General features: G+C 47.2%; 1 protein-coding gene across 3 annotated transcripts in view; it reads right to left on the bottom strand.

The window, feature by feature from the left end:
• LOC139755396 (uncharacterized protein CG43867) overlaps positions 1 to 23,393 on the bottom strand; it is a 1,135,206-nt gene that overhangs the window by 972,907 nt on the left and 138,906 nt on the right. The window lies entirely within an intron of this gene.

Genomic DNA, 23,393 nt, shown 5'->3' with positions numbered 1-23,393 from the left:
CACTATCCCTTCTGCACACTGCCTTACCACCTCTCTTATTCTTTAACGTCTTTCTCTTCCCTGTGTGTATTCGTACTTAGCTTTCCCTGAGGGGCTTAAAGAACCTATCCGTTCTGACGCCAAAGTGCTTGTTTACTCTCTCTCTCTCTCTCTCTCTCTCTCTCTCTCTCTCTCTCTCTCTCTCTCTCTCTCTCTCTCTCTCTCTCTCTCTCTCTCTCTCTCTATCTATCTATCTATCTATCTATCTATCTATCTATCTATCTATCTATCTCTCCCGCAAGTGAGCTCGGAATAGGTAACTATGGAACAGAGGACAGGAACACTCTTGTTCATCAAGAACTACGTGAGGTGAGCGATACGCGCTAGGCCTGCTTACCATGGGAGAAAAAAACATCTTTCCTTATACAAGGTACACGTGGGTAGGTACTCTCTCTCTCTCTCTCTCTCTCTCTCTCTCTCTCTCTCTCTCTCTCTCTCTCTCTCGATTTTTCGCAGATGCCGCTCACCCTCTCCCACCAACCATCCCCCAACCCCCCACAACCACCACCACCCCGCACACAAACTCCCCAAACTCCACACACACAATTCTCGTAACTTTCCCATTTCATATACATATTCTTCTACCCCCCAAATTTTGCCGCAGACTAGACCTGCATCGTAATTCCTCCCCTTTTCAACACTGGAGAAGCGACATTTCAGGGCGGACCATCGTACGACTCTCCCATCGCAGGAATGCTATGCGATTATTGACAAAAAGGAAAAAAAAAAAAAAATATGAGGTGCACATAATTCTCCCTTGGAGGGATTAGCAACTAGACCGTCCTCCAAGTCCAAGGTGGCTTGAGATAAAAGATGGGAACACTATTCTTGATTCTTTGGCAAGAGGGACTGAAGGGACAGCTTCTGGGAGTCAGGGGAAAAAAAAAAAACGATTTTGGGATGGGGGGAATCCTGGAAGGTTCTTTGGAAGTGAGATGAGCACGAGGAAGTTGGGAGAGAAGAAAGAAAACTGCGAGTGAGTATAAATAGATCCTTGAGCTCAGCCCACTTGTATCCAAGGTGCTCCACTGGCAACCCGGGTGCTCCATTGGCAATGCAGGTGTTCCAGTGGCAACCCAGGTGCTCCACTGGCAACCCGGGTGCTCCATTGGCAATGCAGGTGTTCCAGTGGCAACCCAGGTGCTCCACTGGCAACCCGGGTGCTCCATTGGCAATGCAGGTGCTCCAGTGGCAACCCAGGTGCTCCCCTGGCAACCTATCAAGATCTTTCCAGCACCGGCATCAGGCTCCAGTGACCGGTATGTGTGCAATAATCCCCATCCATCACGGTGTTTCTGACCAAGTCATGGGTGTCAGGTTTTGTAAAACTGCGTGAGTAATTATGCTCCAAATAAGCTTTCGTGAAAGCGCGAATCTCCTCTCGTCATGCTGAACTTCAAGCGTTCCAGCACACCCATCGGCAAAAGCGGTTCACTTTAAACCATTTGTGGCAAATATCTGATACATACACTCTCTCTCTCTCTCTCTCTCTCTCTCTCTCTCTCTCTCTCTCTCTCTCTCTCTCTCTCTCTCTCTCTATCTCTATCTATCTATCTATATATCTACCTCTTTACTTTATTCATATCTAACTACCTATCTAGCTATCTAGCTACCTCCCTCTCTCTCTCTCTCTCTCTCCTATCATCAACAACCGTAAAACTCTCTTCCTTTATTTCCCCCCCTCACCCCCTTTCAAACCCCATATCCAGCTTCGCCCACACCTTCAAGCAATCACTACCACATCGTGGTCTAAAAACGCTCCGCCACTGAACATGAGAAAAGGATGAATCAGCCTACAAACAGGTCCGCGTGATCGACGACACGTGTGTGTGTGTGTGTGTCTGTGTGTGTGTGTGTGTCTACGTCTGTCGCAATTGTTACAGCTGCATGTACACAAGCGTTTTCAAAACTACAGCCGCGACACGATAGCTACATCAGTCAGCTGTCAGAGCCACGGGGGCTTACCAATACTCCCCTCACAGATACCTGCCATACCAGAGAACGGACATATCATCACAGGTGTGATGGGAAAGAAAGCCCACTTAACACACAGTATTCATGTGTTTGGCCGCGCACGAGGTCTGTGTGCGGTGTACGCCCCACTCCGCAAGTCTCCAGCAACAGCGGACCGAACACCACACCAGTGACCACAAGACATTCATCCATAGCGTAGCGTTACGCTGAGCCTAAACCCTAGTTTTGAGCTAGTAAGAACACGCGTATGATGCCTGCATGTGAAAATGTAGTTGTAGTGTGTGTGTGTGTGTGTGTGTGTGTGTGTGTGTGTGTGTTCACGTATGTTTGTTCATGTGTACGTTTTCTCATCCGCGATTATACATCATTTGACATATCCAGAAAATTTCTGTTAGCAATGAAAAACGATACGATCCCGTGAGTTCAAGTGGAGAGTGTGCCACTTTGAATGTACATACGCGTTTGGAACCGCCTGTCACACTGCGTGATGTTCGAATCCCACCGCCCGCATCTGCCTCGGACCGTACGGACGGTCCCGGGTTCTTTTAGGTTAATGGAGTTCAGGAAGTGCAGACTGGGTACAACGGTTCGATCCTTGGGTACGATGACTTTGCCTCTGACTGGAACCTAGTAGAGTGGCGCAGGTCGAAGGCCAAGCCCATCACAACCGGGAGGTCGTACCGTCGCGTCGGGTCAAGGGTCGTTCCGTCCCATCGGGTCAAGGGTAGAGAGGCGAGAGGAGGAGGAGGAGGAGGAGGAGGAGGAGGAGGAAGAGGAGGAGGAGGAGGAGGAGGAGGAGGAGGAGGAGGTTAAGTCTACATTTTAGCAAGGTTGGCCTGGTGTTTCAGCCTCTTGTAATATGTATGTGTCTTACCATTATTAGTGGGTTTATGACTGAAAATGTCATCTCTCTCTCTCTCTCTCTCTCTCTCTCTCTCTCTCTCTCTCTCTCTCTCTCTCTCTCTCTCTCTCACACACACACACACACACACACACACACACATACACAGCATACACACAGCATAAATAAATACAACCGGGCATCCAGTGGCACACACCTGCCACCAGGCATTCCAGGCCAGCGGCCGCCTTGCCTGACCTCCCCCGACGGGTTCGTAATGACCGAGGCAGACACAGAGACATCTGACGGCGGTGGACGGCACTACGAATGTAGCTGTGGTGGTGGTACACGATCATGTGTGTGTGTGTGTGTGTGTGTGTGTGTGTGTGTGTGTGTGTGTGTGTGTGTGTGTGTGTGTGTGTGTGTGTGTGTGTGCCATTAAAAGAACATCGTAAATAACAGCCTCTACGTTCTCCATTTCGGCTAAGATTCTAGTAATGTCTTGCAGTTGTCCTCCATAAGAACAACCTACATAATGGTAGGTGTATTTCAACATTCAGTCAATTTCAAACGTTACTGGAAGCATATGTGTGTTACTTTCTGACCCAAAACTGACAAACATTCATAAAAACGAATATGAAAGACCAAAAACACAAACAAAACCCTTAATAACAGCCCATACTTCCATCTTTCAATAAAAAAAGTCCCTTTTCTCCTTGACTAGTTTCCCATATTCTTCAAAAAAAAAAAAAAAAAAAAACCTGTATCGAACTCCGGACCCTACTAACATTATCTAAAAGATAAAGTCCCAAAAACAATATCCTGAGGTTCCGTCTTCGACGAGGCCCTCACTCAACCCGGCCCGGAAAGAGAGAGAGAGAGAGAGAGAGAGAGAGAGAGAGAGAGAGAGAGAGAGAGAGAGAGAGAGAGAGAGAGAGAGAGAGAGAGAGAGAGAGACTGGATGCGAATCCGGGTCTCGGGCCGGAACACTGGTAACACGAGAGAGGCAATTAATGTCACTCTTCTTCGCCTGAGAGAGAGAGAGAGAGAGAGAGAGAGAGAGAGAGAGAGAGAGAGAGAGAGAGAGAGAGAGAGAGAGAGAGAGAGGAACACTCCGGCACTCATTACATCGGGGCTCCAAATAATTACCGAGGCAGCTGCCCCGCGCTGCGTCCGGCTCCGCTAAAACTACAGCTTGAGCGAAATCCCCCCGGGCGACGGGCAACTCAGCGTCGCCCCGCCGATGTCCCATGCTTACAACGCGCGCGCTCCGGATCGCCTCCTCAACTGCATGATTACCGCGCTCGTGTCGGATGAGGAGGAGCCACTCCGCGCGGCGGCGGCAGCCGGGGTCATGCTGTGTATTCCTGACCCTCAAAACCATGTCAGGATTCGTACAGATTCCGATGTATGTGTGATATACCACGGAGGAGACAGGTTGCTTCCCGTGCCTTGCATATAAACGGGGGTTTAATAGACCGTTGAGCACGACGGTACGACCACTGAAACACGACGGTACGACCACCGAGCATGACGGGTACGACCACCGAGCATGACGGGTACGGATCTTGATCACGACGGTCCGACCATTGAAACACGACGGTACGACCACTGAAACCCGACGGTGCGACCACTGAGCATGAAGGGTACGGATCTTGATCACGACGGTACGACCATTGAAGCCCGACGGTACGACCACCGAGCATGACGGGGTACGGATCTTGATCACGACGGTCCGACCATTGAAAAACGACGGTACGACCACTGAAGCCCGACGGTACGACCACCGAGCATGACGGGGTACGGATCTTGATCACGACGGTGCGACCCATAGAACACGACGGTACGACCACTGAAGCCCGACGGTACGACCACCGAGCATGACGGGGTACGGATCTTGATCACGACGGTACGACCACTGAAACAAGACCGTACGACCACTGAAGCCCGACGGTACGACCACCGAGCATGACGGGGTACGGATCTTGATCACGACGGTCCGACCATTGAAAAACGACGGTACGACCACTGAAGCCCGACGGTACGACCACCGAGCATGACGGGGTACGGATCTTGATCACGACGGTGCGACCCATAGAACACGACGGTACAACCAGTGGATGACATGGGATGGGATGGTTAAGCAAGACAATAAATAAGAATCGTCAAATGTACAAAGACAAGTTGGGCTTCGAATTCAGCTGGTTCCGCTGCCATTCAACCCACCTTCCATTCAAAACAATCTACCATCATCACCATAATATAGTGAGAAGTCGTATCTTTAACACTCATTAATCATGTGTATGAAACTTGCCTCTGCCTCCAGCAGCCCCCATTCATCCACCTTCCTGATGATCCCTTGATGGAACCAAACTGCTTGTTGGCCGAAGCCCCTCTGGCCAACACGGCTACTACAGACCTACTAATAATCCAACCCCTCCCTTTACATGGTCTTGACACAGTTCCTCCCTCAAGACTTCAAGGGGCCGACCCACAATGCTGCTTAGCTGGACGCTGCGTCATAAGGCTTGTGTCGCAAATATGTATATATACTTCTTCCTTTAATCATTCCTTTTACCTCGGATTTCTGACAGACTCCAGTTTATACAGTCCGTTATTACGTTCAGTCTGATTATCAATGCCCTCCACACGCTGACAGGGCAACAAACTCGGTATTCATATGCGTGTGTCATGAAGCACCTTGCCGAACTTGCCCACTACAAAATCGGAGGACCTCGCGTCGTCTCCAGTCACCCCGGAGGGGATGTAATCGAATTAACGAGCGCTACCTGAGTACTGGCAAAGATGTCGCCCGTCACACTGGGAGGATGTGCACAATGGTGTAAGCTCACTGACATCACCACCATCAAGTCTTTCTTTCCATGCGTTACAAAAAGGGATGTGATACACGTCCCATCTTCCCATCAGAAGCGATAATCTGATCACTGGAGGATACATCACGCTCCATCTCTCGCCCTGAGGGTAGTCCTGACTTTCCTCTCTCACGTTTTCCTCCTGAGCTCCTTCATGCCCACTACAGTGAGGCACTGACATCAGCTTCCCACGGGACATTATTCAGTATCACCTCAGCCAACCGAAACACAGGAGAGCCAGGCTGTGCTGCCCGGGCGCTTTCTTCCTCCAAGCAAAAGCCGGAAATTTCACAGCACACAAAAATGTTCCTTCAGCGTGTTGATGTCTTTACGTCAGGGATTAGTGGGACAGATGAACAGCCAGACAGACAGACAGACAGACAGACAGAGAAGAGAGGGAGGAGAGTGGGGGTGTCCAGAGGGTGGAAGAGGAGCAGGATGTCCAGAGGGAGGGACGTGGGGAAGGGAAGATATATGGTGAAGGCAAACCCACACTCCCTCCAACAACTGCACCAGACCCGCAGTTCTCTATTTCGCCAGAGTGGGAGTATGACCATGGGCGAGATGCTCCCTCTATGTCCCGTCTGTTCATACGTAAGGCTCTGTTATACAGCTACTCTGTGCGGCTCATATGAGTGCCGGGCACGACATCATGTACTCCTCTCGCGGGATCTTTAAGACTGACGAGACACTCACCGCCGAAATAATGAGGCTCCCCTTTTTTTTCTCTCTCTCTCTCTCTCACTCTGTTGCGATAAATGGTAGAGGAATGTTGATGCGGGGGCCAGATTGCTTCCCGGCGTCACCAGACACACACACACGCACACACACACACACACACACAGCTCCGCATTCCCAGCCTCATACATGCATATACTTTATCCAAGATGCTACATCGCTATCCTTCTATGTACCCCATCCTTTCAATGCCACAAGTTGCGTGGACACCTATCCTTTGTTTCCTAAGCCCATGCCCGAGGGAGTCTCGAAGATACGCTCCGAACACAGCCCTTCCGTAGACACTGTTCGCCAAGCCACGTTCCTGTCCTCGATCTACACACACACACACACACACACACACACACACACACACACACACACACACACAGACCCCCTCCCCTATCCTCCACCTCCGTCCAGAACCGAGAGGCGAACGAAAACGGGAACTGGGGCATGTGTCCCAGGCATCCCCATCCACTTCGTTCCTCTATCCCGACCGTCATCCACTGAAGCGTTAATACCAAATAAACACGTACAATTCTATCGTAAAAACGCTGGCCAACGCTGCGTTAATGCCCGGACATCATGGGTAAATAATACTGATTATAAACATGTGAGACGTCAACTCCACGTACGAAGAGATCAATAAAGCTTACAGACTCGTGTGTGATGCTTCTTCACTCAGAAAGACTGATATCAACAAGAGTAACAACATTTCCTTGCCAGAACTAGCGTGGGAATGGATGAGATGGGCGACCCATGTGCCAAAGGCCCCCGCAAAAAGCAGTTTTCCATCATTTACGACTTCTTAATGGTATAATGTCTGCAGGGTATTTCTCAGACATCCAAGTTTAAAAAAGATAATGATCATTTTCATACAGGAAATGTCTGGAATGTCTTAGAAGCTTAGAAGAAGCTCAATGAAACAAAAGTAAAACACTTTTTTTCATCCACTTAATAAGAAAGAAAACAACGGGCTAAGACCTATGCACGAGACAGAGGCAAAAATATTCCTACACACAATATATCTAAATAAAGAACAATGAGATTAGCAAATAAAGATAAAAAAAATTATAACAATACTAAACTTACACACATTACCATATACTTGTCTTATGTTAACTAAATTCGCATGTCATATATTAAAAAAAAACAATAACCCTTTAATTTCTATTCTATCAATACAGTCATATTTTTTTCTTTCTTCCGTGTAGACCCACATGTAGAGGAGGAACATCTCACACCACCAGCAGGAGAGCCGGGCCTCCCTCACCCCTGCAGCAAGGAGGTACACGACTGGGGTGGTGTCGGTTGGTTGGTGCCGTGGTGAGCCACTGTGTTCTTGGGAACCTTGCCTCAAAACCCTAATGACACACACACACACACACACACACACACACACACACACACACACACACATATGGTGGCTGACTCACACCCAAGACTTCCTCGGCAAGATATCCACATTGGCGTCAAAAAAAATACTCTCTCTCTCTCTCTCTCTCTCTCTCTCTCTCTCTCTCTCTCTCTCTCTCTCTCTCTCTCTCTCTCTCTCTCTCTCCCCAGGGTGAACGATCACAAATCGACAGCCACACACCAGCCTAATTACTGCTGCGTATTACCTCTCTCTCTCTCTCTCTCTCTCTCTCTCTCTCTCTCTCTCTCTCTCTCTCTCTCTCTCTCTCTCTCTCTCTCTCCTGCTCTTCATTTCCAGGGGATGGGGGATCATCACCAGCTGGCTATCCACCGCCCAAACCCCTGATTATCCAATTGGTCACTCAATCCATCAAAGTCAGCGGATGACAGCAGGGGACTGGCGGATGATTTCACGGTTTTAGTGTGTGTGGGAGGGGAGGAGGAGGAGGAGTAGGAGGAGGAGGAGGAGGAGGAGGAGGAGGAGGAGGAGGAGGAGGAGGAGGAGGAGGAGGAGCGGAGTGTGTCCCTCCCTCCCACGGTATGTGAATGAAGATATTATGGCGCTTAAAACGATAAGTTCCAAGCGACACAATCGGAACTCATCGTTGTTTTTTTTGTCCTAGTTAACCCTAACTGGAGAGAGAGAGAGAGAGAGAGAGAGAGAGAGAGAGAGAGAGAGAGAGAGAGAGAGAGAGAGAGAGAGAGAGAGAGAGGAGTACCATAGATACACAGACCCCATAGGCCCTAGGTCCAAGCGAGGTGGTCTGAGAGAGAGAGAGAGAGAGAGAGAGAGAGAGAGAGAGAGAGAGAGAGAGAGAGAGAGAGAGAGAGAGAGAGAGAGATGGAAATTACAGGGGAGGTCCATTCTTAAGCTACGGTGCCCAGGGCATCTTTCTCACCTCAGTTCCCCTACCCTTCCTACCGCCTATCCTTGCCCATGTGCCTATATCCCCCACCTTACTGCCTTCCACAGCCTATCCACCTATCCTCAATGGTCTCATCTTCGCACACAACCACCATGCCGTGCCTTGTTTTACGTCTACCAACATAAGTTTAAATACCCTGTCCTTGGAACCTATGTATAACATTCCCGGTTCGTTAACACATAATGTTGCCTGCACGTTATCATACAACACTTCTCCTGTTCGTTATCATACAATGCGGCTTGTCTATTATCATACAACGTTCCTCTGTTTATCATCATGTAACTCTTCCAGCTCGTTGTCATACAACGCTTTCTGTCTGTTATCACATAACGTTCCCTTTCCGTTATCATACAGCGTCCTCCTCAGTTCGTCTAATATGACGTCCCCAATTCGTTATCTGTTCCCATTTCGTTATCAAATAACGTTGCCTGTTCATTACCATACAACATATTCCCTGACCATTACCATACAACGTTCCCTGTTCGTTATCACATCTCAACCCTCCACCTCCCTACCCATCTGGTACCTTCCAGTGCTCCAGAACAGCTGCTGAGGCGTCAACAAGCCGTCTGAACGCTCCAGCCGTGGCTGACATGTTCCACCGTGTTGGATCATACTTGTGTTGCTGCTGCTGCTGTTGCTCGTGTCCCACACACACACCCACCCACCTCCACCACCCCAACTGGGACACGTGTCTGGTCGGACAGACGGTGTCATGTATGTGCCTATCCGTCCGCGAATGCATAAATCCTGTTGTCCGTTGCCCGCGGGTGCATTAATCCGCTGCCCGTAAAACCCCATGGCTGCATTAGCGGGCAATACTCGAAGGATCAATACTCGCCGTTTACGTGGAACGTTTTTTCAACGAGCTGCAGGAGACTGGATGGTGGTGGCCCTCCGACACACCTAAACCACGACGTCAGTAAGCTACCACACCAGGCACCAACCTGCGTGTCGTGGTGTGCTGCCTCTGGTCAATACAAAGTGAGTTACGGACCCCCTTGGCCGACCGCTGACGCCCGCCTCGCACGCCGTTCGCTCACACCTTCTGCCACAGGACCACCCCCTCGTGGACTAAGCCTGTGGAGACCACCACCACTACCACCTTCAGGATACCCTCTGGTGTGTGGTACTCCCCCTTTATTGGACACACACACACACACACACACACACCACCACCTTCTGCAAAGGAGGGACCCATTTGCGGACGCCGTCCGATGACACCACCTTCTTCGTCGGCAGAACCCTCTCGCGAACGCCTCTTCCCACCACGGCACCACGAGCTGGGTCTTCATATCACAGCGACGGGGGATCCGCACCTCCAACGATTATAAACTCAACTGGAACCCACGCTGGGAGGAGCTGCTAACCGAGGTCTTGCAGGCGAAATCATGCCGGAGGATCCTATTGGACCGTCGTCGCCGTGGATACCTTGAGAACCTGAAGTAAACGATCCGTAAAATCGCCTCACCCTCCCTCCTCCTCAACCCCCTCAGCAAGTCCACTTAAATCGCCCACTTAAACCATCAATCGAACTGAAATCCTGGTCTTCAAATGGTTACGTTCAAGTTGCTGATTTCTGTGCTGTGTTCGCTGAAGTTCAGTTCTTTTTTTTTCCCCTGCAAGCATTCGCGTGTAATTTTATAAATTCAGTTTCTGTAAAAACTGACGTCTGGCTGAAATGTTTCCCCCAGCATTTTTTTTTTTTCAAAAAATACGAGAAATTTTCACACTAGGAAAATTACGCTAAAACTGAATAAGCTTGTGTCAGATTACCTTTACACTCATATTCGTGGCAAATATACAATATTTTTAATGGGCTCAAGTCAAATCTCTTTTGCAGTTTTCATATATACATTTTTCCACCTTTTTTTATATATATATATATATATATATATATATATTACTGACACACGACACTAACCACACCTTTCGGAACTTAAAAAGAACAGTTTTGAGGTACGTGTCAGTAATTCTAACGTTACTAGTCCCTACTAATGCGACCGGGAGTTGCGTGCCTCTCTCTCTCTCTCTCTCTCTCTCTCTCTCTCTCTCTCTCTCTCTCTCTCTCTCTCTCTCTCTCTCTCTCTCTATCTATCTATCTCTCCATCTATCTCTTCATCTATCCAGGTAGGAGTGGGTTAGCAGGTCACCGACCAAGAAGATAGACCTCTCCTCGCCTAGGGTATAGGGCGAGCAAGGTACGGCACTGCGCATACAGGAGTAAGCCAGCATTTCCATGGCTGTCCATTTTCATTCCCCATCCGGTCCAGGTACGCTCGCTGCCTGTTCTCTTTCTCTTCTTTCTACCTCACACCCACGCGCGCGCGTGGGCTGCTGGCATATTCATTCTACAAAAAATACAAATCCCTCCCGTCTCACTCAGGACACCTGATGACACGCGCGTTCGGTGACTCAAGCCCCCACTCGTTTTCTAGTTGCTCACTCAAAAGTTTTTTTTTTTCCTGTGGTGGGCTCTACGTGACAGCCCTGCATTTTGACAACAACCCCGTAGCAAGTAAACAAAAGAAAACGGGGCTATTAGTAACGTTTCCGCAATACACTCGCCTTAAAGACAGGGACATAGCAATCACACCGTACTTCACTGTGTTCTTCACTAACCGTTGGAGAGAGAGAGAGAGAGAGAGAGAGAGAGAGAGAGAGAGAGAGAGAGAGAGAGAGAGAGAGAGAGAGAGAGAGAGAGAGAGAGAGAGAGAGAGAGAGAGACGGTTGATAAATAGGAACGCAACTAAACATCTTCCTAATGTATCCTGCTCCAAATCAGACATGAATAATTCTGCCAATAATTCTGACAACGCTGATAGGTTATAATACTAATTATTATACAAGCCTAATTTTTATGAATCACGTTATCGGGTATTATCAGGCGCGAATCCACTAAAACACAGATAATGGGAAAAGCTCGAGCTATTGTGTGTGTGTGTGTGTGTGTGTGTGTGTGTGTGTGTATGTGAGTGTGTGTGTGTGTGTGTTATATATAATATATATATATATATATATATATATATATATATATATATATATATATATATATATATATATATATATATACATTTTTATTATTTTTTTTTCTAACATTTATCCTGCTGTACTCGCGCTGTAGCGATGGTTTAGCTCGCACGACAAGGGATCAAGCGTCCGACTTAAAATCCCCCCACCCATATTTTCAAACCGTGCCCTACGCCGTAAATTACTTCTCTTCCAGAGCTTTGCATGCTTTACACCCAGACGCATTCACACTCTTGCGTCAAATACCGCGTGACGATGGCACTCAATCGCCGTTTTAACAACTCATTCCCTACAACTTGAAGCTTGATTCCCCTTGCTCTGCCTTTCCCATAACTATGACCTGGCCCATTTAAAAAACAGTCTTTTTTCCACTTCCCTCCTAATATTGGTCTTCCCTCTTCTCCTTCTCTCCCTTTAAACCTCCTATACATTAAGGCCACCTTGGTACAAGATAAACTAAGTTCTCCACAATAAAAAATTTCTCATCTGAGAACTCCAAACACCGCCCACTGATCAATAAGTCACCAGCCTCTTCCTGCGTCATCACTCAACTGATTCAACTGCTTTTAAATTTTTCCACTAGCTCTCATTTCTTACTTACGTCGTAGCACTGGCAGACTCTAACGCCTAGAAACTGTCCAATTGTCTTGATAAGTCCACGCATTTCACCTTGCCTCATCTCCGGAAAATATCCAAAGCCACTCTCTGCACCAGTACAACATTGTGGAACCCGTATTCCTTCAACATACAGACCCATTTTGCTTCCGACGAAAAAATGTTCGATTCCACAATTCTCATAGAAAGACCCCAGACTTTCGCCCTCTGCAACAGACCATATGATCCAAAATTCGCTGTCAAAGTTCCTCCAGCTTGCCCGTAATCCCTCCTACACGTTTATCTAAAACACATTCACTTACGCAGTTTGGTCTCCATTCATACTCCACCTAGCCATCCACCCTGACCCTCAACCCCCTAGGCACGAAGACCTTGGCTGTGTTCACCATTACTCTTGCCATCCGTTCCACCCACTTCAACCAAACATCAACCAGCACTGACCACTCTCACATAACAGCCACCACCCTATCACAGCAAAACACACACACCAACTCACATCACACAACAAACTGCATGATTGCACCTATATCATAAACTATTGTTTACGTTACAAACCTCAGAAAAAAAAGGTAAAAACCGTTGGAGACATACGACGTACCTGCTCTAAAGGCTATTCCACTGAGACCAAGTCATTTCTGTATAAGTGTACTAACAAAGTGCTTCCATTCCTACGGATAAACTGAATGTATTCAACTTAAACTAAAAACCTTGCTAAGACAGTGAATATCGCACTCAAAGACATTTACAGAGTTCAAGCTTAAACTTTTTTGTTGTTGTGGTGTTCTCAGTATCTTAATGTCTACTTTGTGAGTTTTGCTTTTCGTGTGTTTTGTCGATACTGACTCCTTATGCAAAGGAACACCTTTATACACACATCCTCTACCACTTCTGAAACCACACTGCTCTTCCCCATCTGATGCTCTGTACATGCCTTCACCCTCTCAATCAATACCCTCCCATATAATTTACCAGGAATACTCAACAAACTTATACCTCTGTAATTTGAGCACTCACTCTTATCCCCTTTGCCTTTGTACAATGGCACTATGCACGCATTCCGCCAATCCTCAGGCACCTCACCATGAGTCATACATACATTAAATAACCTTACCAACCAGTCAACAATACAGTCACCCCCTTTTTTAATAAATTCCACTGCAATACCATCCAAACCTGCTGCCTTGCCGGCTTTCATCTTCCGCAAAGCTTTTACTACCTCTTCTCTGTTTACCAAATCATTTTCCCTAACCCTCTCACTTTGCACACCACCTCGACCAAAACACCCTATATCTGCCACTCTATCATCAAACACATTCAACAAACCTTCAAAATACTCACTCCATCTCCTTCTCACATCACCACTACTTGTTATCACCTCCCCATTTGCGCCCTTCACTGAAGTTCCCATTTGCTCCCTTGTCTTACGCACTTTATTTACCTCCTTCCAGAACATCTTTTTATTCTCCCTAAAATTTAATGATACTCTCTCACCCCAACTCTCATTTGCCCTTTTTTTCACCTCTTGCACCTTTCTCTTGACCTCCTGTCTCTTTCTTTTATACATCTCCCACTCAATTGCATTTTTTCCCTGCAAAAATCGTCCAAATGCCTCTCTATTCTCTTTCACTAATACTCTTACTTCTTCATCCCACCACTCACTACCCTTTCTAATCAACCCACCTCCCACTCTTCTCATGCCACAAGCATCTTTTGCGCAATCCATCACTGATTCCCTAAATACATCCCATTCCTCCCCCACTCCCCTTACTTCCATTGTTCTCACCTTTTTCCATTCTGTACTCAGTCTCTCCTGGTACTTCCTCACACAGGTCTCCTTCTCAAGCTCACTTACTCTCACCACCCTCTTCACCCCAACATTCACTCTTCTTTTCTGAAAACCCATACAAATCTTCACCTTAGCCTCCACAAGATAATGATCAGACATCCCTCCAGTTGCACCTCTCAGCACATTAACATCCAAAAGTCTCTCTTTCGCACGCCTGTCAATTAACACGTAATCCAATAACGCTCTCTGGCCATCTCTCCTACTTACATAAGTATACCTATGTATATCTCGCTTTTTAAACAGAAGAAAGAGTCACGCGGGGAGTGCTCATCCTCCTCGAAGGCTCAGAGTGGGGTGCCTAAATGTGTGTGGATGTAACCAAGATGTGAAAAAAGGAGAGATAGGTAGTATGTTTGAGGAAAGGAACCTGGATGTTTTGGCTCTGAGTGAAACGAAGCTCAAGGGTAAAGGGGAAGAGTGGTTTGGGAATGTCTGGGGAGTAAAGTCAGGGGTTAGTGAGAGGAGAACAGCAAGGGAAGGAGTAGCAATACTCCTGAAACAGGAGTTGTGGGAGTATGTGATAGAGTGTAAGAAAGTAAATTCTCGATTAATATGGGTAAAACTGAAAGTTGATGGAGAGAGGTGGGTGATTATTGGTGCATATGCACCTGGGCATGAGAAGAAAGATCAAGAGAGGCAAGTGTTTTGGGAGCAGCTGAATGAGTGTGTTAGTGGTTTTGATGCACGAGACCGGGTTATAGTGATGGGTGATTTGAATGCAAAGGTGAGTAATGTGGCAGTTGAGGGAATAATTGGTATACATGGGGTGTTCAGTGTTGTAAATGGAAATGGTGAAGAGCTTGTAGATTTATGTGCTGAAAAAGGACTGATATATATATACATATATATATATATATATATATATATATATATATATATATATATATATATATATATATATAAAGGGAGTCCTGTTTAGATGTAGAAATTTCTTTTCTTCTGAACAGTTGCTCCTTGTATGGAGTACTTGCGCTCGTAACTGGAGTGGTTCTAGCTCTGCATCCTTACTTGACAAAGTGGAGTCGAAGGCGGTCCGACTTATAAACTCCACCCACGCTATTTTCAAACCCGCTTGCCCTACGCCGTATAATGTTGGTTTACTTTCCCTTTTCCCGAGAGCTGGCTGCTTTACACCCGACGCGCAATATCCAGCAAACATCTGCGTCACATGATTACCGCGTTGTCGATGGCAACTCAAAGTGGGCCGTTTTAATAACTGCTTCTTTCCCTACAACTTGAAGCTTTGGAATTCCCTACCTTCTCATGTCTTTCCCAATAACTATGACCTGGCACATTTAAAAAGACAGGTTTTTTTTTTTTCACTTCCTCTAATATTCGTAAATACTTTCCCTTCTCTCTTCTCTTTCCCTTTTAATAACCTCTCTATATTTACATTAAGGCCCCACCTTGATGTGGAAAAGATAAAACTAAAGATTCTCCACAAATAAAAGATAAAAGTTGTCTTATCTGAGAACTCACAGAACACTCGCTCCAGTTCTGATCAATAAGGGTCATCTCAGATGCCTTGCCGTATCCTGCGTACATCACTCAAACTGATTTCAAGGCTGCGTTGTTGGAGAGGAGCTGGTCCACTAGGTTGTTTGCTGCTGCAGGTCTGTTCTTATTACGTCGTGCAGACCTGGCAGATCTCTAACGCCTTGAGGGAAACTGTCCAGATATTTCTTGATGAAGTCCACGGGTCTTTCACCCTTGTGTTCCGTACATCTGCCGGGGAGAAGGATGAACAGAAGCGGGCATCTCGTCTGTTCTACAGTACGAACTGGGCAGACGCGGGTCATTTCATCTGTTCAACAGTAACAACGAACAGACGCGGGTACTTCGTCTGTTCTGCAGTACGAATGAAAAGTCGCAAGTATCTGATCAAGTTCAACAGTAGAAATGAACAGACTCAGGGACTTCGCCTGTTCATCGGTGCGAAGGAACAGACGCAGTGAACATGAATCAAACAAAATATACAAAAAAAAAAAAAAATAAGACAGTAAAGATAAAAGTTAAACTCTCCATAGCTTGTGCCCGTAATGGCCGCCGCCCTGACACCGTTTATCAGCAGTCATCATTCACGAGCAGTGGTGCTCCTTTCTCCTCCCCTAGGCATCCACCCGCCCCAGCAACCCCCCAGGCCACGAGAGGACCCAAACAGTGGGGCGTGTTGTCCCACGTCGTCTGTGGGCCATCAGCGTACCACGGCCGGCCCAGCGTCAACACAAACATCAACACTAGCACGACCACACTCTGGCACAACACCACTCACCCTACCACACACACACACACACACACACACACACACACACACACTGCCATGATTAGACCAAATCATAAATAATGTGTTTTACGTTAGTTTCAAAGCTGGGGGGAGAGGAAGAGGAGGTTGAAAGGCGACGGTAAAAACTGCGTTGGAGACGATAGCGTTTGACGTACTGCTCTAAAGGGGCAGTTTAGTTACCACGTGAGCACAAAGCATTTCTGTATAAGTGTATAACAAAGTGCTTCCACTTGGCCTACGGGAAAACGTGTGAATGTATTCAACTTAAAACTAAAAACGCACTTGCTAGAGACAGTGACAATATCGCCAACTCAAAGACATATTAAGAGTTTCAAAGCTTAAACGTTTTGTGTGTGTGTGTGTGTGTGTGTGTGTGTGTGTGTGTGTGTGTGTGTGTGTGTGTGTGTGTGTGCGTGTGTGTGTGTGTGTGTGTGTGTGTGGTACTGGACTCCTTATGCTAAAGGTTACACCTTGCCATACTTATCTTACATATACCTTACATTACTAGCTTACCTTACGATGATTTCAAGAGGTTTTCCATCCCTACAGCTGGGTCTGGTACCGTATACCTTACAATTGCTTTCGCAGGTTTTCTAGTACCACAGCCCAGCTTCTAACCAAGCTGTCTTGTTGCTCCTCTGCTTAATCAGACTGTTGGAGGGCGCGTCCCGTACGCCTGCATAACCACAACATACTGGCCGATCCTACAAGCATCACTCGACCCGCTGTAATACTTTCGCACTCTACACTATATGACTTGTAAAATCACAGATATCAGCGAAAATTCTTACCATATATGCGTAAACATATCCATCATCACGATGTTCAATCCAGCTACTTGGTCCATACCAACTCTGCCTACAGTAAATATATCAGTCATTACTTAACACGTTCCTGCGTATGGTTGAATCCCTCGTTGGCCCAGTCCATGGGAATCTTCTGTGCACACTCTGTATCCTCTTTCGCACCGCCCTTCACACGATAACTGCGATCGGAAAACAAATTCGCTGCGTTTATGCGACACACACACACAAAAAATCAAATCAACGATGCACTTTGTCCCAGGTATCTTTGCCCGGGGCCCCCTTTTTGAGGGAAATTTTCCCGTGAACAAAACAATTCCTCCCTGCTACAATTCCAGGAAAATACAAAAGTTTTTTTTTCCGCAAAATCACAGCACTCGTAAATATTCACTGTGTATACATGGTAAGTACGGTAAGAGCCAGCGAAGGGCGGGAGATGATCTCATTGTATAACACACAAGACTCGGTCTCTTTTCATTATATATATATATATATATATATATATATATATATATATATATATATATATATATATATATATATATATACATCTTAAATCTACCAATATATCGTTAGCATTGATTTCCGACGCGTAATGTGATTTTGGCTATGGAACGCGCGTGGACGAAGAGTTATTATGGCTGCTAGCTTCGCTAGGTTACAGCCTGCTGGGGGCCTGACGGGCGTGGCCCTTTGACTTGAGCCTTAACGGTAAGGTTTAAAGGCCACGTCTTCAGGCCGGTGCCAGCCACAGCTTTACTCAAAATACGCTCCAAGAGCCAAGATCACATCAGAGGTTGCGGAGAGTAACAGAAAATGTTCTTTGGAGTGAGAATGGGTTGAGGAGGCATTCTGGACGCTGCAGTTGTCGACTGACTGATTCCATTACCACTCTGACCCTCGTATGACACCGATGACCACCATAGGGCCACACGTTCGTCTTCGGGGGGTCACACTCCCATCGTCGCTGTGACGCACCTCGGATCGCCCTCGTACGAACCCATGGTTTTTCCAACGATTCTCTCGGAGCTCCTCTTCCGAGAGGGACCCGTCGCCGCCAACCCGATCATCGGGTCAGAGTAAGAGATACGGTGTTGACTCAACACGCGTCGTCGTTTCTTAGTATACGATCAACAGAAGCCGAGTCTCTCTCTGCGAGGACGCATAAAAGTCACCCTGACCGGCGAGTCTGCTTAACGTCTGAGGAGTGGTTTGTTGTTGTTATAATGGTCTGAAACCCCCCCTTTTTTTTTTTCCTACAGAGAGCGGCGTTGGGTGATGCCAGAATGTGGGTGATAACCTCATCCACATAAAATCTGTACGTTATCTATACTCCTTATCTATGACTTTGGACGTGGGGTTGCGCACTGCGTACAGAAGAGAATGAATAGGGAAGATACAATGGAGAGGAGAGTACGTGGGGAAGGACAGATGTATTACGAGACTGGGTGGTCCATAACGACGTTATTTGTTTTGGGTTCTAAAAATACAGGTTGACACAGGAGGGCAAAGTGGAGGACAGGAAAGGTAAGAGAGAACGGAGGAGGAGTAGAGTGCGCGTGTGGGAGAGAGGGAGGAAAAGGGAGGGAGAGAGGAAGTCTACTAAATACGGACGGACACATTACACCCTCAGTAAGCACCATCACATACGAGAGTCCTCCTTTGTAAACAGAGCCTGAGAGCCTCCAACAGAGAATAACAAGCTGGGCAGCAGCACCCTCCTTCCTCCCGGTGCCGCGTCAACAGCCGTCAAGAGTGTAAGGTATCACACACACACACACAACCATCCGCGCGCCACGTCCCCTCTCTTCTTTACCAGGAATTTACATGGAGTGCGCTCCTGGGTCCTTTTACAGGCCTCGTATTCCTGTGTGACGCTGGTAACACCACAACACACCCCCCCAGGTGCACGCACCTCTTTCATCTGAAGTACCTGACTCGGTGACGCATTAATTTCGGTGGCTGTGTGTGTGTGTGTGTGTGTGTGTGTGTGTGTGTGTGTGTACGTCCAGACACGCACGCATATGCCTGTGTGCACCCACGGGAAGATCTGTAATAATACAGTTTTACCGAACCTTGCAATTCTTTTCTTTTTTCAATCCTGGCAAACGTCTCCGCCGGATATTGAGGCACACGTCTGATTCCCCCGGTACAATACCTCTGCGCTGATGCCACATTATACCGGGAGAGCCAGTGGCATCTCCCTCCCTCCTTTGGATTTTATTAAAGGGTCATTTCTTCTTCTTATGTGGCACTTCCCTCACTCCCTTAGATCTTATTAAAGGGTCATTTCTTCTTATTAATTCCTTCCTCCGAGGCTCCTCCAGCCGTAGCACGGGTCTATGGTAGAGTGGACACGCCTGAAGTATTTTATCATCTTGGTTTTCCACTCGAAATATATATATATATATATATATATATATATATATATATATATATATATATATATATATATATATATATCAGCGAGGCTTCTGCAGTAAGGACGGCGCCAACTACGGTTCTAAATAATTTTGATTTTTGTGTCGCAACTGCGGTTAATTTACTGTGCACTCCTACCCATCCTATGGGGCGGTGGCGCAAGAGAGACTACAGAGCGCATACAGAAGATCCCCGCGCGGATACAGCTGTTTCTTTTACGAGAAACTTGACGGTAAGAAGATATACACGAGACTTGGAAGTCACCACCAGACTGGCTTGCCCAAGACCGTTCTCGACCTGTCGGCCAGAGAACGTCCCTCCGCCAGCGTCGTCGTGGCACTGTGGGTCGCCTCAATGACTGAATGACATCATGGGTCACATAGTGACCAAAGACGGGATTACGTAGACAGTATTCAATCTCTACTATGGTCATTTAACATGATCATGACGGTGATGCTCACCATATCAGAGGCGACCACTGATAGCGGGTATCGTTATCATCATCATCACGACCTTCAGCGAGTAAGGGAGAAATCAGAAACAGCGGAGGGAACAAGAACTTAGCTTAGGGTACTCCCGCGAGAGCGCTCGCCTGAGCTCATGTGGACGACGCGCCTCATATACGATACAGATCACAGACGGTGGCGGGGATGATGATGGACCCATTGATAAGCTCCTCCTGCCGGCTCGTGAAGATCCCATCGGTATAATGTCAGGAGGGAGTTATCACTGGGCAGGGTAGCACCACCCTACTGACTTGTTGACGAGGCGAGTCAATGACGCGCGTGAAGAGTGGGAGGGAGTAGACTAAGAGGCTGAATAACAGGCTTGTGTATATAAGGCGAGTGGTAATGTATGTCCCGGTATGTATGGGGGAGAGAGAGAGAGAGAGAGAGAGAGAGAGAGAGAGAGAGAGAGAGAGAGAGAGAGAGAGAGAGAGAGAGAGAGAAATACATCCACTGCAGAACGCTCGTGTGTCATTCCTTGACACTCTTCTCGCCCGATTCCCCGTTTTCTCTACCATTTATAAACATATATCTGTGTTACGTTCGAAACCGCCGGAGCTTCGTGGAAAACAAACCCGATGGCTCGTCGATCGTTTCAGTCCCTAGAATGAAACTGAAACTGTGTGATTCAGCGTCTTGCTCCTCGCATGTAGCGACTGTGTGCCTCTCTCTCTCTCTCTCTCTCTCTCTCTCTCTCTCTCTCTCTCTCTCTCTCTCTCTCTCTCTCTCTCTCTCTCTCTCTCTCATACCAACACCATGACATGAAAATCTCCCTCTCTTATCTATTACACATTTTTTCCCCCCCTCACCCTTGCGTCTCTCTTCACCGTGAGGCGGAGGGAGAATGTGGCCGAGGGAATGGGGAAGGATGGGGCAAATATACGACGGTCAAACACCGATCCACTCCCGCCATCTGGCCAGATGTCGCCACCAGCCAAACCTAAAGATGCTTCGTATATTTTTCACAAGCGAGGAAGAAAGAGGAGAAAAAAAATATAATCTTGGTTGCACTGGGAACAGTTACATGGATACACAGACCACACAGGCTCCAAGGTCGATGAGAAGTGGTCTAGCCTTAACACTACCTTAAGGAAGTTTCCACTGAACCTCTGCTGACATGACTAGATGACTTCCTGGGTAAGGTCACGTCTGGCATGTTGAGGACGTACGTACGTACGTGTGTCATTACCCACATGCACTGAACGGGGAGGGAGTTGAGCACTCGTCGGGGGCTCCGTCTCCTGAACCTTCTTCACTACACGGCTTTTTAAAAACAACTATACACCGTTCGCAGTTAATATTTCCTCCGTCACTTTATTCCACTCATCCACCACTGTTATAGTACCCTCAGTCACTATATTCGATTCATCCACCATTGTCATAGTACAAGGGTATTTCTCTACGTCTTTTTGTAACACGTTTCCTGATTTATTTCATGTTACACCCTCTGACTGCTCTGTCCCAATGCCTTTCGAAGAACTGTTCCCTGTCTCCGTCAGCAGCCTGGGGACACGTTCTATATACAAGCTCATCAAAAAAGAAAATCATTCAAAAATTTCAATCTCCTGGCATGAAAAATCAAATAAAAATGACAAATACAAATAAACCAATTCTTTTTTTCTTTTTTCTAAATTTGAAACTTACTGTCCTTGAGTGTAGCGTATCACATGAGGGAGGGAGTGTGAGGAAGTCTCATGAAACGAACACCCTGTGAGGCCTCCTTCCCTCACTCCTCCTCTCAAAAGGAGAGTATGTTTTGCCTCCTCCCTCCTCCTCCTCTCAAAAGGAGAGTATATTTTTGGACCCCCGTCTACACTCGGCCGCCACGTAATGTTCCGTCAAGTCTCGTCAAACGCGAAACATTATATTTTTTCCCCCCTGAAGCCCCACGCCATCACCTATCTCTCTATCTCTCCCCACCCCAACACAAACCCCCCCAGTTCGTTTCAACGCCTTCCCCCCATGATGTATATTACATCGCCAGCCGACATTATTTTATTTTTCGCCGTTGTTTTCTCTCGCGAGCATTTTCGCCGCGGGCTAAATTAGATAGCAAAACTTGTCAGCAACTCCGCCGTGGGACGCTATCAGCCATCTCTGGAATGAGGAAATCGGAAAGAGGAACACGCTGCTGCTGCTGCTCCTCCTCCAGCCTTACAATCGTTTCTAAACATTCTTATTTCATATGGAAAACCAGAAGGGGAAGTAAATGTAAAATTATAACCTCGTACGCCAGAATAAATTATGATTTCCTCATATATATATATATATATATATATATATATATATATATATATATATATATATATATATATACATATATACATATATACCAACAGACACTGGAAATCATAGAGGTCTAAAAATAACATCAATCAGTCCTCAATGCCTTTGTAAGAGAGAAATTTCGTTCATCTTTGTGTAAAAACATATATAAGGGTTTTCTACGTCAAATTTTTCCCCTCAAATGTGTCTTTGCGTTAGTGTGGCTAGCCTTGATGGAGGAGTTACTCAACAGAGGTAGTGGTCACCTGAGTGAAAAGCCGATCCCCACACCAGGTAACCACTCCCTCTCCCTCTACCTCCTCCTCCTCTTTTTCGTCTCCCTCTCTCGGACAAACTGGCCCCCTTCCTTCACCTCCTCTGCCTGCACCTCACGGCTGTCCCCACAGCCACTTGACCCAAGTCTTCCTTACACCTGTAAAAAGACTAAATTTCCGCGGGAGTGCCTGGAGAGCACCTCACCTCCCACCGATACCTCCTCAAGTCCTCGAGTGAGGAAATGCGCGCGCGTCTGCATCAGCTGGTGGTGGTGGTGATGGTGCCACTCCTTCAGCAACTAGCAGCCCTACAGCACGTACCAGGGGGGCGGCCTGGGGGCACACACGACGACGGAGACCCCCACCCCGTCCGACCCAGGGTTGCTGGTGCCTGGCCCTGGGTGAGAGGGGTCAACGCTGCCATGTCCTCCCAGACTCTTGTCGTGCCGGGACCAGATTACTTGCCAAGTTAGAGGCGCCTGGCGGAGTCTGTGTGTGTGAGCGAGGCGACCCTCCTCTGTACGGCCGGACTTGCTCGGTGCCTAGCTGGCTGCTTGGC

Source organism: Panulirus ornatus, chromosome 19, assembly GCF_036320965.1.
Source record: "Panulirus ornatus isolate Po-2019 chromosome 19, ASM3632096v1, whole genome shotgun sequence".
NCBI classification, from domain to species: domain Eukaryota; kingdom Metazoa; phylum Arthropoda; class Malacostraca; order Decapoda; family Palinuridae; genus Panulirus; species Panulirus ornatus.
Note: the sequence above shows the minus strand (reverse complement) of the source record. Positions and strands in the feature narration are given on the sequence as shown.